This window comes from Leptodactylus fuscus, chromosome 8 (assembly GCF_031893055.1).
Source record: "Leptodactylus fuscus isolate aLepFus1 chromosome 8, aLepFus1.hap2, whole genome shotgun sequence".
Classification (NCBI taxonomy): Eukaryota; Metazoa; Chordata; class Amphibia; order Anura; family Leptodactylidae; genus Leptodactylus; species Leptodactylus fuscus.
This window is the reverse complement of record NC_134272.1, coordinates 35,588,455-35,606,873: the sequence shown is the minus strand read 5'-3', so window position 1 is coordinate 35,606,873 and position 18,419 is coordinate 35,588,455. Positions and strand designations below refer to the sequence as shown.

General features: G+C 44.3%; 1 protein-coding gene across 1 annotated transcript in view; it reads left to right on the top strand.

Annotated features, from left to right (window-relative positions):
- LOC142216490 (gamma-crystallin-3-like) overlaps window positions 1-18,419 on the top strand; it is a 401,417-nt gene that overhangs the window by 366,507 nt on the left and 16,491 nt on the right. The window lies entirely within an intron of this gene.

The window sequence follows — 18,419 nt, the reverse complement described above, 5'->3', positions numbered from 1 at the left end:
GGTGCAGCAGCATCAGCATCGAGGTCGGTATGAGCACTTTATGTTTCTTTGTTTTATAATAGGCCGCTGCCTGCTGGAGTATCCCCAGCAGGTAGCGGCCTATTTACCAACCTCCCCGGACCTGTTCACTTCCCCTTGTACTATAGGTGGCCAGGCCGCTATCCCACTACCGCTATTATTATACTCAGGGTCTTTTCAGATCCCCGAGTATAATAACCGAAGCCCCAGGGGAGGTGAGGGAACATGATAAACAGTGTTACTCATCGCTCCGGGATCTGATGTTACTCCTAGGAGGCTTCAGGCCTATATGGTAATGTCCCATACGTCATTTTCCATAGCGGACCCTCCAAACATTATAATGTTCGACAGGAGCCTCCATACAGTATAATTTCCAACAGTGGCCTCTCCACACAGTACTATGTCCTATAGTGGCCTCTCCACACAGTATTATGTCCCATCATGGCCCCTCTGCACAGTATGATGTCCCATAGTGGCCCCAACAATATTCATTGCAAATATTACAAAAGTTGCAAAAATTTGAGGTTCAGTAGAACCAAAAATTGGGGGGGTATACCACCCACTTTTCAGACCCCAGAGTATAGTGATTGGAGGCCTATGGGAGGTGAAAAACAAAAACTAGTGGAACTTACCTCTCCTGGGCTCTACCTCGACTCCTTGTTGTTTTTGGCTCACTACAATGACATGAGTTGCACAGAAATCATTATGATTCACTACACTGGCCGATCCAAGGGGCGTCTGTAACATCATTATGGGGCCAAAGATAGTATCGGAGAGGTGAGTAATACTATACATATAAATTTATTTATTTTTATTTTTATTTTTTTTGCCGTGAGTCTGTTGCTTTAGTTACCGTTCCCAGTTCTTGCTCACCTTCCTTTTCCTCTTCAAGGGACCTCAGCAACGTGACGCACGGAGAAGTGAAGGTGCCGATGTGCAGGAACAAGGATCAGTAAGTAAATAGGGCCTGTTACCTGCTGGGATTACTCCAGAAGGTAATGGCCTTTTAAAAAAATAATGCAGCAGGGGCACATCAGACCCTTAAGGATACCACCCCTGCGACAGCCGCTATGGCTGCTATCGCGATACTTACGCCACTGTCTGGAAAGTTGTTGCTTGTGCTCCTGGTAAGAGTCATAGGTATTAAGGAAGATGGGAGGTGGTCCCTGCACTCCATAGCAGGTTAAAATTTGTCTTTTTCTTACTACAAGTCATTTAATCATGTGAGGCATGTACAGGCTGAGCCAGGAGTTATAGGGCCAGATGCAAAATCTGACATGTGTGAACTTAGTCTTAAAGGGGTTGTACCAAGATTTGATCCCTGTCTGTGCTCCGGCAGTAGTAGGCATGATGAAGTGATGTCACTTACATCACACTTACAGTTCCCTGATGCCTCCAGACCAGAGACAGAAGATAAGAACAGCAGGGGAGCGACAAGAGTTGAGTATTGGTGTTTTTTATGTTTGATACCTGAAGAGGGACATTACATTGTGGGGGCATCTGCAGGGCGACATTAAACTGTGTGGGAAGGTAGGGGGGACATTAAACTGTGGGAGAAGCTGGAAGGGGACATTAAACTGGGGCAATGGGAGGGTGACATTAAACTGTGGGGGAAACACAGTCATAGAACAAACTGTCCTGCAAAACCATGCACATATTTAAACTTTTCATAAAAACTGAGGTAAACTTTAAGTTTTTGTATAAAAAACAAAAAACATACACAAAGGTGTGTGAGAAAAAAAGCATTAAAGGGGCAGTGCCATGATAATTTATCCCTTATCTATAGGATACAGTTTACATGAAGAGGCAGATGTTAAGACTAAGGGAAAATAGATTAACATCATAATTAGAGATGAGTGAACAGTGAAATATTCGAGATTCGATATTAGTTTCGAGTAGAGCCTCAATATTCGACTACTCGATCGAATATCGAATCCCATTATAGTCTATGGGAAAAAATGCTCATTTCAGGGGAAACCACTATTCGACTAAAGGAGAGTCACCAAGTCCATGAATAGCAGGAGGAGAGTGTTTAGGAGGAGCGCTGTGCAGTTAAAGCGCACTGACCCCATTATAGTCTAAGGGGTCCATGCACTTTAACTGCACAGTGCTTCAGTTGCGCTGATAAAAAGTAAGCTCCCTCGTAACATCAAGCTGCCAGCTCTCCTGACTAGCAAGGACGAGCCTGCAGCAAATCAATGCTGGTTCTGCAGCAGGCTCGTCCTTGCTAGTCAGGAGAGGTGGCAGCTTGATGTTACGAGCAAGCTTACTTTTTCTCATAGGAATGAATTGGCCAGCGTTGATCGGCTTGTGTACAGCATTCGGCCAATCAACGCTGGTCCTGCCGGAGGCTCGTCTGTGAGGAGGCGGAGTCTAAGATCGGACCACAGCAGTCTCCATTGCGGTCAAATTTTAGACTCCGCCTCCTCACAGACGAGCCTCCGGCAGGACCAGCGTTGATTGGCCGAATGCTGTACACTAGCCAATCAATGCTGGTCAATTCAATCCTATGAGAAAAAGTAAGCTCGCTCGTAACAGCAAGCTGCCACCTCTCCTGACTAGCAAGGACGAGCCTGCTGCAGAACCAGCGTTGATTTGCCCAATGCTATACACTGTATAGCATTTGGCCAATTAACGCTGGCTCTGAATCGAATATTTACTGCGAATAGCAGCAGTAGTATTCGATCGAATACGAATATTTCGAATACCGTAGTATTCGATCGAATACCTACTCGATCGAATACTACTCGCTCATTTCTAATCATAATCAAAAATTCTCTAATGTCCTACTAGCAGCACAATATGGGGATGTAGCAAGCACATCCCCTAAGGAGGATTTCCTCACTCTACAGCACTGACTGAATGTCAAAAGGTAGCAGCCTCTGAACTCTGGACATCTAAATGATAGTGCTTTACAAAAGTCAGCTGGGATGATCAAGCAGCAGCTGCACAAATCTATTCCAGAAGCAATGAATGACTCTCAGCCCAGGAGGTCGATACAGTCGTAGATGAATAAGCTCTGATGAACTCGGGAGGTGTTAACCCCGAGAGCAAAATGCAATTTTAATTGCTTCCCTATTCCACCTTGATAAGGGGGGTTTGGAAGCTTTGAGACCTTTGCCTCTATCATACATATCAACCAGGAGGTTCTCCAATCTTCTGAAGGGTCATGTACGTAGAGGATTGATCTGGAGATACCTTACTACTTTCAGTGTGTGAAGCCTTTCCTCCTCAGATGATGATGAAGTTGGGGGAAAAAAACCTGGTAATAAAACCACCCAGTTGATATTGGCCAAGGAGAGTACCGTGGGGTTGAACCCAGGAAGAAATCTGAGCTGGACCATATCTGAAAAGGACAACATATATGTGAGCCTGCAGCTCACCCACTCTGTTTGCTGAGGTGATGGCTAGCAAAAAAGTGGTTTTATAGACCAGAAACTTAAGATCCACATCCTCCAATGGTTCAAAAAGCAGAGACCCCAGGCTAGATCTCACTGTGGAACAGGAGCTGAAACCACCGGCCTAAGTCTCATAGCACCCTTAATGAATCTAGAAACTAAGGGATTCTGAGACAGTTGTCTGCCTAAGCAAGCAGATAGGGCTGAGACTTGTACCTTCAGTGTGGCAGGAGAAAGACCCGTATCCAAGCCGTCCTGAAGAAAGTTTTAAATCACTCCTGTAGAAGGATTCAAACTATCAGCTTCTCGTCTGGAGCACCACTCCCTGAAGACATTACCTATCCTTAGGTAGCTTTTATTAATGAATTCTGCTCTGGTGCAGGAAAGGGTCTTCAGGATGGCCTCTGACAGTCCTCTAGATCTCTATAGGGACTGACCAACCTCCAGGCTGTCAGGTTGAATCTCAGATCCTGGCATTTTTGAGTTCCTTGAGAAACCAGGTTCTGGAGTAGGGGAAGCCAATAGATTCCTCAATTCAGCAACATGATTTGGGAAACCAAGCTCTTTTTGGCCACAGTGGTAGAATGGCTATTACAGAGGCTTAGTCCTGTTTGAATTTCATCAATACCTTTGGTATCATGGAAAGAGAAGGGAAGATATACACCAGCCTGAACTTCCGAGGGATGGACAGGATTATCCACTGCCAAGGAATAATCCTCCTCATACAGTGAGCAGAACGTCTCTATCCTGGCATGGAATCTGTTCGCTATATGGTCTACTTCTGGAAGACCAGGGTAATTTTGGTGGAAGCCCTCTTGATTGAGAGACCCCAAATCAACTGATATGCTACTATGCTCAGGGAGGTCCTGATGTAAACTGTGGCTAGATGGGTCAGATTTTTCTGTGCACAGGTGAGGAGTAACAATCTGATGCCTTCCTGTTTGTTTAGGTCAGTGGTTCTTAACCAGGGTTCAATAGAACCCTAGGCCATATGCATGGTTCATTTTGTGTACCAGTAAAAAAAAACAAAAAACATATACCTATGTCTTGAATTTGGAAAATAATCATATTTGATTTATCACTAAAGAAGGGTTCGGTGAATATGCATACGAAACTGGTGGGTTCGGTACCTCAAACAAGGTTAAGAACCACTGCTTTAGGTATATTATGGTTGTCAAATTGTTGGACTAAATCTTGACCAATCTTCCTCTAAGAGGAAAGAGGAGTACAGAAATGTCCATGCGGTCTGAGTCCAAAAGACAAACCCGAAGAACTTTCTTTCAGTTGAGGGGATCACCACTGACTTCTCTCAATTTATTAACCAGCTTAGGTGCTAGAAAAAGGACATGGCTATGAGCAGATGCTGGAGCAGGCTGGTTTCTGACTGGGCCTTTATTAGCAAGTCATCCAGATATGGCACTATGAACAGACGTTGAAGTCTGAGTGCGGCTGCTACTGAAGCCATCACCTTGGTGAAGATGTGGGGAGGTGAGGAGATGTTGAATGAAAGAGCCGCAAATTGGAAATGCCTCCTGTGGCCGGCAATTGAAACAGCGATTCTCAGATGCCTTCTCTGAGGAGGATAAACCAAAAGATATAAATAGGCATCCTTTAGGTCTAGGGTAACAAGGATGTTGCCTTGCTAAAGAAAGGATGTGACTGACTTCATGGTCTCCATTCAGAAATGCTTTTTCTTTATGAAAAGAGTCAAGTATCTCAGATCTATAATCATCCTCCAGTCGCTGGATGGTTTTAGCATCTGGGAAAACTGGGAAGCAATCTTCTTCTGAGGGAGGAACCTTCTCCAAGGCTCACTGCCCAGATAATCCCGAATGGACCTTTCCAGTATAACCTGTCTTGGTGCAAGAAGAGAACGGGTTGAGATGAACCAGTCTTCTAGCGGGCAAAGCAAATCAACCGCATAACGCCACTATATCACATGTAGGACCCAAGGGTCTTGGATCTTTTCCTGCCAAACCGTTAAAAAATGAGAGCGTCGTCTCCTGATAGGAGTATTTGCTGCTATAGGAGGAGAGAAACTGGCGTCAAAAATCAGGCTTATTCTTTTCCCCTTCCTTGAGGAACTTAAGACCAGAACTCTGGACTGGTGTCTAGTATGCCTCTGGGATTGAGGCTGAGATGAGGCGGATGATAACTCCTGTTCTTACCGGGAGATCCAGATCTTCCTCTGAATGATTGGGGCTGGCTTTTAACTTTTTTTGTAGGCCAGAACCTCCATGATGTCATCTAGACCCTTGCTGAAAAGTTTACCCAGCTGAAATAGAGAGCACAGGTTTTAGTTGAAGGTGTTATCAGCTGTCCAGGGCTTCAACCATAACAGCCTTCTAGATGCTGTAGAGAGGGTCATAGATTTTGCCAGCCTAACCTGATGCAAGGAGGCTTCTGGTAATCTGCTGCCAAGGAGATTGACCTCATAAAAGATAATAGATTGTCTCTGGAGACTCTGGAGTTGATATCCCTCTCCAGACGAGCCAGGTCAGCGCACAACTTATTTGCGACCTCATTAGAGACATGCCCACAGAGGCTTGAGAAAAAACCAAAGAATAGGCCCTTCTGAGCATGCACTCCATACGCCTATTCATAATGTCTTGGAGATTAGAATAGTCATCATCTAGAACCACTGTACAGCAAGATAATTTGGCTATTGTTTTATCTATCTTAGGCGGGGGGCCCCAAAGGTTCTGCTCAGATTCCACTATGAAAAATAAGGTCTTAAATCTTCTAGATAGTATAAGAGCCTTTTCAATATGTTTCCTCTCCACAACCACTTCCAATCCAGAGACTTGTCCACATGGAAAGCCCTAGGACACCTACTGGTGGAACTGGAGGATTCCCCAGTTTCAACATCATGGTCCCTTGATCAGATGGACTTAAGCAGCCTATTCATCTTCTCCAAGGGAAAGAGTGGAAATCTCTGAGGCTTCTTCTTTGGATGAGTGAGGATCAGTATGTGTTCATAGAGGTACGAGACCCGGACCACGCATCAATCAGCTGACCTGGCATCCTCTGGGTGCCAGATGCTGCATACATGGTATACAGCTGGAAGTATCTCTGCTACTATTCACGTGCATGGGAGAAAAGCTGCAATGGGAGCTATGTATGTGAAGTGCATGTAGTTTGGCTGTGTTGTGCATGTAGTTTGTTATTTGATGTGCATTCAGTTGAGCTGTGTATGTGATGTGCATTTAGTTGAACTGTGTATATGATATGCATATAGTTGACCTTGTGTATGTGATGTGCATGCAGTGGAGCTGTGCATGTCAAGTGCATGTTATTGAGCTATGGTTCTAATGTGTATGTACTTGGCTGTTTGATGTGCATGCAGTTGAGTTGCGTGTGTGATATGCATGCAATTGAGCTGTGTGTGATGTGCATGTAGTTGACTTGTGTGTGTGATATGAAGGTAGTTGGCTGTGTCTGCTAGTCAAGGATTCTTGCTGTCATCAAGGTCATATTCTAATAAGAAATTATCTGTGTTCTCTATTGATACAGTACACACATGATCTTTCTTCAGCTGTCCAACAATGGAAAATATTGCAATTTATTTTATGTTTTTTAAAAATAATTTCTTACATTTCAATTCCCTGAAATATGAAAAATAAAAATGCAAAAACATCTTAAAATTAATAAACTGTAATTTGGATTAATTAAATAATTTTGGTGACACTTTCCCTATAAGAGCTTCCCAGTGATGTTATTGTCAAAATCAATTGATAATTCACATTAAAAACATTTTTATTCAATATGCTAATAATTACCCATCTAATTACTAGGGCAGGTTCACAGCGTCAAACAGTCAGTGTGTCAGACATAATCACATCCATCGTTGTATGACTGACATGGCACAGAAGGTCTCACCTTAGAGGAACAGCATCCGAAATCTCACACTAGTACACGTGGCTTCACTGTGTATGGTCCTGGAAGCAGGAAGGAGTTTGCAATATGCAAGATTTCAGACTCTGTCCCTCTGAAGTGATTTTTGTTGCCATGCCAATCAAGCAACAATGGGTGCGCTTAAAGCTCGACTAGAGATGATCACATCTATTCCTAAAAGACAGAATTTGTTATAAATCTCCCCAAAATTTTGTATTCTAAAAGAATGAAGGGTATCATTGCAGTCCAACACTCTAGCATCCTGATGTCAACATTGATGTGATGATGCTGGAATTTCGGAACACACTGATGTGCATTTCCCTTCATGTGACCAGTGAGGACAAGCACAGACCTCAGCAGTGATGTCAGCAATATGGCAGATGAAACCAAGAAGAGAATCAGAAGATTGGTGATTGTTATAATGGTACCTAGGACAGATGAATGAACTCTTCTCTGACCTAGGTTTATTATCATTTAGGGCCTGAAGAGACTTCATAGTGTAATAAACTTTATAGAGAACATTAGATACAGATCAAATGAATTTTCACAAATTTAATATTGTCACATCCCAGATGGAGGGGACCTCAGGATGGGAGTAGTAGTGGAGGATGCTGTGCTACTGGATAGACTGAGTACCCTCAATCATTCTCACCAGCCTAGCATCTAGGCCAGACACCAGTGAGGAGTGCCTGCTGTGCTACTCGATCTTGGTGGTAGTAGTTCCCCCAGGGTGCTTTCAGTTGGAGATGGTTCCTCTTACTCTGAACTGGTGTGATGGTGTTTGGCACCATCGTTTTAATGGAAGGTTCTGGACAACATCTCCTTGCAGAGGACTCCTTCTCTCCTCTTGGCACAGTATCCAAATGTAAGACAGCAGAACTTCCCTGTGTCAAAGCGGTCTCTAGATGAGCATTGGGTCCATGCCTATGCGACCACTTCGGGAGAACTTTGCAGGAAGATAGACTGTCATGGTAGCAAAACTCCCAAGAGAGGTGCACGAGGTAATAGGTAAAGTCAGTTACATTCTTGAAGAGAGAAATATAACAGGTTATGGACTCTACATTTTAAGGACACGTTGATCCAGGGTTTTTATACTGACTGCCAGATTTGCCAGCCTCATGTGGTTTTTTAGCCTTCCCCTGGATCAACACTGTAGGGATTGTTGGGTTATAGGTTGGACTTGATGGACTAATGTCTTTATCCAATCTCATCTACTATGTAACTATGTGATGCCAGTTGGAGTAAGGAGACATCCTCAGGTCCCTGGGCTGAGATGGTGAGTGGGTGTCAGTGCTCCCCTCCAACTGTGAGCTGAAGCACAGGGTTTATCCACAAGGAAGGCAATGTCCAGGCCAGAATCAGTTGAAGTACTCAATGCTTTATAGTAACAGGCATCTGCTGGTTGACTTGTTTTGTAGCGGTGAGTTGTGGCAAATCAGCTTGTAGCTGGCTGAAACCTTCTCATGAATTAGCAGAGTGCTTATGCATGGACACTGCATCCAGTTAACCTCCAGACTTAAAAAAAGATAGACATCTTAAGATCCAGATGCTACCATCCAGGATCTGGTTCATTAACTCCCCCCACTGGCCAGGATTCTTACAGATAGCCATGCCTCTTCAACATCCCATTAGGTCTGAGATGCTTCGGGTCTCCTGTATATGTAATAGGTAGCTGCAGTCTTTAGGCCTACTATTCGAAATTTTACAACCTCCTACCCCCCCCCCCCATCGAGCATTGTCCCCCTCGGATAACCACCACTGCTTAGCGATGTATCTCCAAGACTGACACTTACTCCAGAGACCCAATCCTCCCCCAATGCTCCAGTTACGGATGACAAACTTAAAGGACCTCCTCAATGGCAGGGCACCTGGGCCTGATGGTAAATAGGTTTTCAAATTTTTAATCAAATAAAAATCTGAAAATTTTGACATGCAAAAGTATTCAACCCCCTGTACTCTGATACCCCTAAATAAAATCCATTGCAATGAACCCTGAACACATCATCCCCATTGTGACACATGGTGGTAGCAGTATCATACTGTGGGGATGCTTTTCTTCAGCAGGGACAGGGAGACATCAGAGTTGATGGAAAGATGGAGCTAAATACAGGACAATCCTGGAAGAAAACGTGTTAGAGGCTGCAAAATAGTTGAGACTGGGAAGAAGATTCACCTTCCAGCAAGACAATGACTCTAAATATACTGCCAGAGCTACAGTGGAATGATTTATATAAAAAATATTCATGTGTTAGAATGGAGCAGGCAAAGTCCAGAGCTAAATCCCATTGAGTATCTGTAGTCACAAAAATTACTGTTCATAGACGGTCTCCTTCTTATCTGGCTGAGCTTGGGCTATTTTGCAAAGAAGAATCTCAGTCTCTAGATCTGCAAAGCTGGAAGAGACCCCAAAAGATTTGCAGCTGTAATTGTAGTGAAAGGTGGCTCTACAAAGTATTGATATAGGGGGGTTGAATATACTTTTCAAATTTTTATTTGATTACAATTTTGAAAACCATGTATCATTTTCCTTCCATTTAACAATTATCTGCTACGTTGAGTTAGTCTATTACATTTGTGGTTGTAAGGTAACAAAATGTGAAAAAGTTCAAGGGTTATGAATACTTTTAAAAGCCACTGTATATCTGGACTTACCATTGTCATTTAAAGGGAATTTATCATTTGCAGTAGGCATTTTAAACTAAACTTATCTTTGCATAGCCTTTAGAAAGGCTATTAGAGGGATACCTTTTATTGTGATATTTGGTATATACAACACCCTACAGTACATGATTTTACACTCTACTCACACCTTCACGGAGTGTATACTAGAATAGATTATTTTCTGGTAGACAAATCCTTCTTAAAGAGGACCTTTCACCACTTTTGGGCACATGCAGTGTTATATACTGCTGGAAAGCTGACAGTGCGCTGAATTCAGCGCACTGTCGGCTTTCCCGATCTGTGCCCGCTGTAAAGAGCTTACGGTGCCAGCACCGTAGTCCTCTATGGTCAGAAGGGCGTTTCTGACAGTTAGCCAGAGACGTCCTTCTGCCTCGCGGCGCCTATCGCGCTGTACTGTGGACCTTGGAGGAACTCCCCCCTCCCGCTCCTGATAATACTCGTCTATGGACGAGCTCTGTGAGCAGAGGGAGGGGGCGTTCCTCCCGGCTCCACAGTACAGCGCGATTGGCGCCGCGAGGCAGAAGGACGTCTCTGGCTAATGGTCAGAAACACCCTGCTGACCATAGAAGAGCTACGGTACCGGCACCGTAAGCTCTTTACACCGGGCACAGATCTGGAAAGCCGACAGTGCGCTGAATTCAGCGCACTGTCAGCTTTCCGGCAGTATATAACACTGCATGTGCCCAAAAGTGGTGAAAGGTCCTCTTTAAATAGGTGTCATAAGTCTCAGATTCATTGCATAGTTTGGTTGGATCATGCGCTTATCTCTCTAGTAATCAGAAAACAATATAATTGTCCCCCTACTTCACCATGAGGACTCAACAACTATGTATTATCGCATCCTGAATATGCTCCCAAAACTTTGCAAAAGCTCAATGAATACCTCTGTACTGAAGATAATGGAAAGATGTTTGATGTTACACTATGGGGTTCTTTTAACTCTTTCCTGTTCTGCACTATACCATTACATTGCACTGAGCGTATACTTAATGCTCAGGACCATAATAATACTGCACTGTAATGCCACTGGCACAGGAGCAGTGCATGCAGCATAACTTCAGCATAAGTCCAGAACCAGCTGCCAGAGTCTGAAAATACTCAAACTCCAGCAGATAGTGATCATGGTATCCAGGGGGTCTGAGGGCAAGATCGCCCCACCCTGCCAACTCTCGTATGCCCTGTGATAATATTGCAGGGTCTGAGGGGTTGCCAAGCAATGGCCTCCTAACTGAACCTTTGCGTGATGCACGTTTCACTGTGGATAAGACATGTAAAAAGTCTAAAAAACAAAAATTCTAAATGTTTAAAATAAAGAATAAAAAAATAAACAATAAAAAGTTTAAAAAATCCCATCATATTTATTCCCTTAGCGACAGTACATAATCCTAGATTGTTTACGCATCTCGATGTTCAATTACGTCCTGTAACTTACAGCTAGCACCATTAATTCTGGGGTTCCAGGACCCCATATAACAGCTTGATCCTGCAGATATGGGAAGGAATCAGCCTATGCAGACGTGTATTGCAGTGTATAGTATTGAACCAGCGATCAGAGCATCATTGATTCGGGTCCCCTAGTGAGACAGCACAAAAAAGTTAAAAAAAAAAAAAAAATTAAAAACTAAAACGTCATTAAAAAAATAAAACAGAAGTGATTTTTTTTTCTATAAAAAGTTATCAAAAAACAGTAGCAATAAAAAGTTTAGCTCACCATGCAAAAAAATAAGCCCTTCACCTCGATTAACTGAAAAATAAAAATGTTACATATCATATCTCATAATATGGTGATACAAAAATAATTGATTTATGTCGACAAATGTCTGCTAAAATTAGTAATAGATAAACAATATAAATGAGGTATTGCTGTAGCTGTAAAAAATGTTAAAAAATTTATGTAAAAAGCAATGCCAGATGTAAAAAGCAATGCTAGATTTGTTGTTTTTTTGTTTTGTTTTGTTTTGTTTTTTAATCCACTAAGAAAGAGTTAATAAAATATAGACAATAAGTTCTAGGTATATGTGATCATAAACTGGCAGGGCTCAAAATGGAAAGAACACTATTTGGCTTTTAGAGGGCAAAATTTGCAGGAATAGCTTTTAGGTGCCATGTCTCATTTGCAGAGCCCCTAAAGTACCAGAACTATGGAAACCCCAAAACATGACCCCATTTTGTAAACTACTCCCCTCAAGGAAAGTTTCAAGTTGTATTCTGAGCATTCAGATCCAACAGCTCTTTCATAGATTTATTAACATTGGGCAGTGAAAATAAAACATTATATTTTTGCAATAAAATGTTTCTTTAGTCGCAATTTTTTCATTTTTACAATGATTGAAAGAAGAAAATGTATCCAACAATTTGTTACACAAGTTCTACTGACTACGGAAATGCCCCACATGTTGAGGAAAGCTGCTGTATTGGCACACAGCAGGGCAAAGAAAGCCATTAGGCAGAATCATTTCAGTTGCCATGACACATTAGCCCCTAAGGTGCTAGTGTAGTAGAGTACCAAAAAGTGACTTAATTCGGGAAACTGCAACCCTTAGGGGGCATTCACACTACGTATACTGAAGCTTATTCTGAACGTAAAACACGTTCAGAATAAGCGGCATATAAAGCAGCTCCATTCATTTCTATGGGAGCCGGCATACGAGTGCTCCCCATAGAAATGAATGGGCTGGGGCCACACGGTGGCTCAGTGGTTAGCACTGCAGCCTTGCAGCGCTGGAGTCCTGGTGTTCAAATCCAACCAAGGGTATAAAACCATCTGCAAGGAGTTTGTATGTTCTCCCCATGTTTGCATGGATTTCCATCCCATATTACAAAAAAAGATATACTGATAGGGAAGAATGTACATTGTGAGCTCTATGTGGGGCTCACAATCTACATTTAAAAAAAAAAAAAAAGAAATGAATGGGCTGCTTCTTTCACTGTGAGCAGTCCCATTGAAGTGAATGGGAAGTGCCGGCGTGTACGGCTCGGCATGAGCAGAGCTTGCCGTACACGCCGGCACTTCCCATTCACTTCAATGGGACTGCTCGCAGTGAAAGAAGCAGCCCGTTCATTTCTATGGGGAGCGCTCGTATGCCGGCTCCCATAGAAATGAATGGGTAGTGTTTGGCAGCCCTGCTGTAACGCTGGCGTGTACAGCTGTGATACACACTGGCGTTACGTAGTGTGAATGCCCCCTTAAAGAGTATAGTGATTCTTTTGACCCCAAAATGCTTTCCAAAAATAAATACGCAGCAGATGGTGAAAATTGACATTTTCCCAGATAGGCCATTTCAGTGGCCAACAGATTCTGCCCATATCACGGCAGTCTGAAATGTCAGCTGTCTAGTTATTATGCTCTGTCCCAGGATTTTGGAAACCTTTGCCTACAAATATGATAAGGCTCAGAAATTAAGAAGCGCCATGCTTACTTGAGGCCTAATATGGTTATTTACACTGCACTGTCGAGTGCAAGGGACTGAAGCAAAATGGCTGAAGCAAAATAAAAAATTAACCCCCTATTTTAAAAACTACTTCTCTCAAGGAATGTATTAAAGGGGTTGTCCATGTTAAAAAAAAAAATAAACATTTTAACAATAAACTAAACATTCCCCCTCCCACATAAAGTTTCTGAGATAGAAGCATTTTTGTCATTTCTGCATTTTCGATGTATATGGTTTTTCCTATGTTATTCCCATTTCTTTGCTTGTCTTTACAGGGACATCATGTTTGACCATGGCATCTCAGTGATTAACACCCGTAGTCAGAGCAGTTTCTGTGTTCCCACCATGTTTCCAAAGTAATAGTACTAGTATGGTTTGTGGGAAGTCCTTCCCGGCAGCGGCGTACCATTTTGGCGGATGTCAGGAAGGGGTTAAAGGCCGCCAGTCTTTTGAACTTTCTGTATGCAGTGCGCTCCCATTGGATGCCTTCTCTGCTTGTTTCTTTGGATGTGGAAAAGGTGTTTGACCATGCCCATTGGGGATACTTAAGAAAAGTTCTTTTGATGTTTGGATTTCCCCCTTCTCTGGTAAAGGCTATTATGGCTTTTCCCTCTGCCAGGGTGTTCACCTCTGGATCTCTGTCTGAGATATTTAACATAACCAATGGCACCTAACAAGGCTGCCCATTATCCCTGATCATTTTTGCTATGCCACCTGAAGTAAAGGTGCAACATCCCAGAGTGCTCCTGCTCATATTGTGTGTCTTTGTGCCTCTGGGTTATGTTTGTATGATCTGTCTATATGTGATTTGTTTTGCAGCTTTACCCTGTAGTTCTCCCTTTATTCAAAACCCTTCACTTTGTACAACACTGCGCTAACACAGGCCAAAGCGCGGGTTTGGGAGATTTAGGTCTCCAGGGAAGCCATTACAGCCTCAGTTGCAGTGTATGTAGTTAGAAACAGTGCATGCTAGCACTGTGCACTGAGGCATAGCGTTTCTCGATACAACCCGGATGAGGAAGATTCAAGCCCAATGCTCATCTTAAGACAGCACTGAGACAGGGAATGTCAGCTATCAGCACTTTGGACATTGTGCTAGGAGTAATGACCATTGACAGGATGTGTTATCACAGCACCTTCTACAAGATAACCAGACCCCTGTCAGGACTACCCTGGAGCATAGCCCCCAGTATATGCTGCTAGAGGAGACTGAGAACTGATGTTAGTTTTGCAGTGGAGTATGGCGCTAGAGCTTGAATATCACTGGGAATCCTCCCAAGACCAAGGCTTGGGGAGGTGAATACTGGGAGACTACAATGCCCATTTGGAAGATGATTGCTTTCACTGTTCAGTTGCTGAGTAAAGTTAAAACCTTTTTCAACTGTTTTCCTGAATCATCCCTTCATTACCAGCAGGGCCCTTCCAATCACCATTACACTGGTTCAGAGTAGAGAAGCCCCCTCTCCCCGTGGGAGCTAGTACCACCAGCATCAGATAGCACAGCAGGACACCCTCATTGTGTCCGGCCTAGGAGCAGAGTTGGGAGGAGAGATTGAGTAGATTGCCAATCTGGTGGCACATCATCCATCACTACTACTCCCATCCTCCATTTCTCTCCATCAGGGCTGTGTCATACTGTTTATTGGCGTAGTCGGCAGGATCATGACCCCCGTGTGCTTAACATCTACATAAATCAGTGGTGCTTGTTGCTAGCCTGCCTGTAAGTTTGCATTCATTTTGTGTGACTGTTGCATCTATTATGCCAAGTTTGAACCACTTTTGCAATCCAGACACTGTCAGCCATTGTTGGATTGTGTAATTACTACTGCGACATCTACTGTTCCCAGCCCCAAGGGGTTAACTCAAGTCTATGAATTACAAGTGCAACATTCAAAAAGTTTACAGCTCAAGGCAACCAATCAACAGTCATCAACATCAGTGGCACAGCCCCTCCTACAGGACAGGGTCAGCAGAGCCCCGTGGGCACCGCAGTTTTGGGTGAGCCCAGATTATCTACTATGCTATGCGCAGCTAGCACCTCCACCAGTAGTTATCAAAAGTACCCCCTGGAAAGTTCCAGAGAGAGATAGGCTTATAGAGTTTGGGGAAGTTTATATACTGCAAGCAGATGCTAATTCCTGAATACTACTGTGCAACATGTCAAGACCCCCACCAGTCAAGGGATTTAGCCTGGTTGTGGCGTGAAGACCATGAGGTTATGGAAATGATGAAGGAAATTTTGGTGGCTGCACAAGCTTTTCCCAGGACTCCGGTCGGAGCCCCCATTAGGCTTGCTAGCGCCTGAAAACCAGATATTATTCTAGCCAGGCGCCAACAGTTAAAAGTGGAGGAGGAGAAGGCTTGTTCCCGTCGATGAGAGCCTCCTATTGAGGGCAAGGTGCCTGACCAAAGGAGAGGTATAGCCATAAACTTTTAGCAGATAACTGGCTGTGGCTTTATAGCGGAGGATGCTGAACTCATCAATGTGTTTGTTATCTGGCGGTCAGTGAAAAAAACTGGGCTGCTGGGATATCTACACTCACCGGCCACTTTATTAGGTATACCATGCTAGTAACGGGTTGGACCCCCTTTTGCCTTCAGAACTGCCTCAATTCTTCGTGGCATAGATTCAACAAGGTGCTGGAAGCATTCCTCAGAGATTTTGGTCCATATTGACATGATGGCATCACACAGTTGCCGCAGATTTGTCGGCTGCACATCCATGATGCGAATCTCCCGTTCCACCACATCCCAAAGATGCTCTATTGGATTGAGATCTGGTGACTGTGGAGGCCATTGGAGTACAGTGAACTCATTGTCATGTTCAAGAAACCAGTCTGAGATGATTCCAGCTTTATGACATGGCGCATTATCCTGCTGAAAGTAGCCATCAGATGTTGGGTACATTGTGGTCATAAAGGGATGGACATGGTCAGCAACAATACTCAGGTAGGCTTTGGTGTTGCAACAATGCTCAATTGGTACCAAGGGGCCCAAAGAGTGCCAAGAAAATATTCCCCACACCATTGTAAGTCCGGGCCAGCAGGTAACGAGGATCCGCGACTAGGAGACAGACGCACACTGGCAGGTATATAACACAATTTACTTATGGAAAATGGGAAGGAATCAACAAAATAAAACTAAGTTACATATAACAGTATGAGGATAACGCACGCTATAAACTGGCCCTAGCTGTCCCTGAGATACTTGTACGGTACCGGGTTTATACAGTCTCTCAGCTCTCTGTGGTGCTCCCTCGATGCAGGCCTGTCCAGGAACTCAGCAGACTCTGTCTTGCTTCTGTCTTGGGTGAAGGTCTGAACAAAGTCCAAGGCACAGTCCGGCTTTAGTCTCCAGAACAATCTCCACAACACTGCCGCTTTCTCCAGTCAGTCTCTGCAGTGTTTCAGGCCTTCTACTATGGCCTACAGCAGCAATGGCCTCTCACAGGTCCTCACAGCACACACTCTGGATCCACACCACGCTGCTCTGTGCTTCCTGCTCACGTCACTTCCTCTGGACCGCACCATTTACCAAACAGAACAGGGTGATTATTGTCTCACAGTAGTACAGTCCCAGGCTATATTTCTTCACACCAGTAGATGGCAGCAAAACACCACTGTTAAGACAATAGGGGCTACTACTGACTGCTACATACCCCCCCAGTCGAATGTTGGCAGTCCCTGACAACAATAGCCCCATCAACACATTTCTGTAATCGCAATGTTGTGATGTAACGATGGACCGCTGGCCAAACAAACTCATTCTGGGCATAACGCACTGGCGGTACACCCGCTGTGGAGCGACTAGTCCGCCGCAAGCTTGTCATATCATCAGCAAGTGTAGAGGTCGGTCTCTCATTAGGACGGTCAGATATGGCAGTCGGGGGTGTCACTACTGTTGCAGGCCCAGTTACTGTCGGGGTGGTCACAGCTTCCACAACACCCCCGTTATCATCATCGTCATCCCACAACCAGGGCTCACTTGTGGAGGGGTGTGTCATAGTCACTTCCTCTCTGTCATTCTGAACTGGTCCCTGAGACTGACATGGGCGTAACATGTCACGGTGTAGCGTCCGCGTCTGCTTGGTCAGGGTATTTTGGACTTGGTAAACAGGACTATCAACATGAGGGTGGGCCACAATGCAGTAAGGGTCAGGTTCCCACCTACTGTCCAATTTCCCTAGTGGCTTCTTTACTCGTACCAAGACTAAGTCGCCCACTTTAAGAGGGGTGTCCTGCACCGGCCGATGATTAGGGTGAACTTGTTCTTGTAGTCTCTCACGTACTATCCGGTGGACAGTCTCTAATCTCTGACGGTGAGCCTGAATCCAAGTGGGCAGGCCTCGATAAGGAAATTCATCGGTGTCTTCGAGGTTGAGGTCTCCCACACCTTTTCCGGGTCGCCCAAAGAAGAGAACATATGGGGCGTACCCTGTGACAGAGTGGACTTGATTATTATAGGCCCATAGCAATTCAGGCAGGTACTGCGGCCATTGTCGCTTCTTGTCGGCTTCCAAGGTACGGATCATCTGAAGTAATGTGCGGTTAAATCGTTCACATGCCCCGTTCCCCTGTGGATGGTATGGGGTGGTGCGTGACTTTTTCATTCCATAAATACGTTGCACTTCTTGCATGACTCGCCCCTCAAAGCAGGCGCCTTGGTCAGAGTGAATGCGTTGAGGGCAGCCGTACACTCGTATGAAGTGGTGACACAGGGCCTCAGCAGCCGACTCAGCAGTCTGGTCCTTTGTTGCAACGGCTACAGCAAATTTGGTAAAGTGATCTACCATAACTAAGCAATACTGATGCCCACTTGCAGAATATCCCACGGCGAGATAGTCAATCATCAATACTTCAAGTGGCTCTTTCGTCACTATGGTCTGTGTTGGAGCCCTCTGTTCAACTGCTTTGTTGATTTCGCATGCTCTGCAATCACGACATACTTCTTCAACAATGAAGCGGAGACTCGGACAGAAGATCAATCGTTGGAGCCA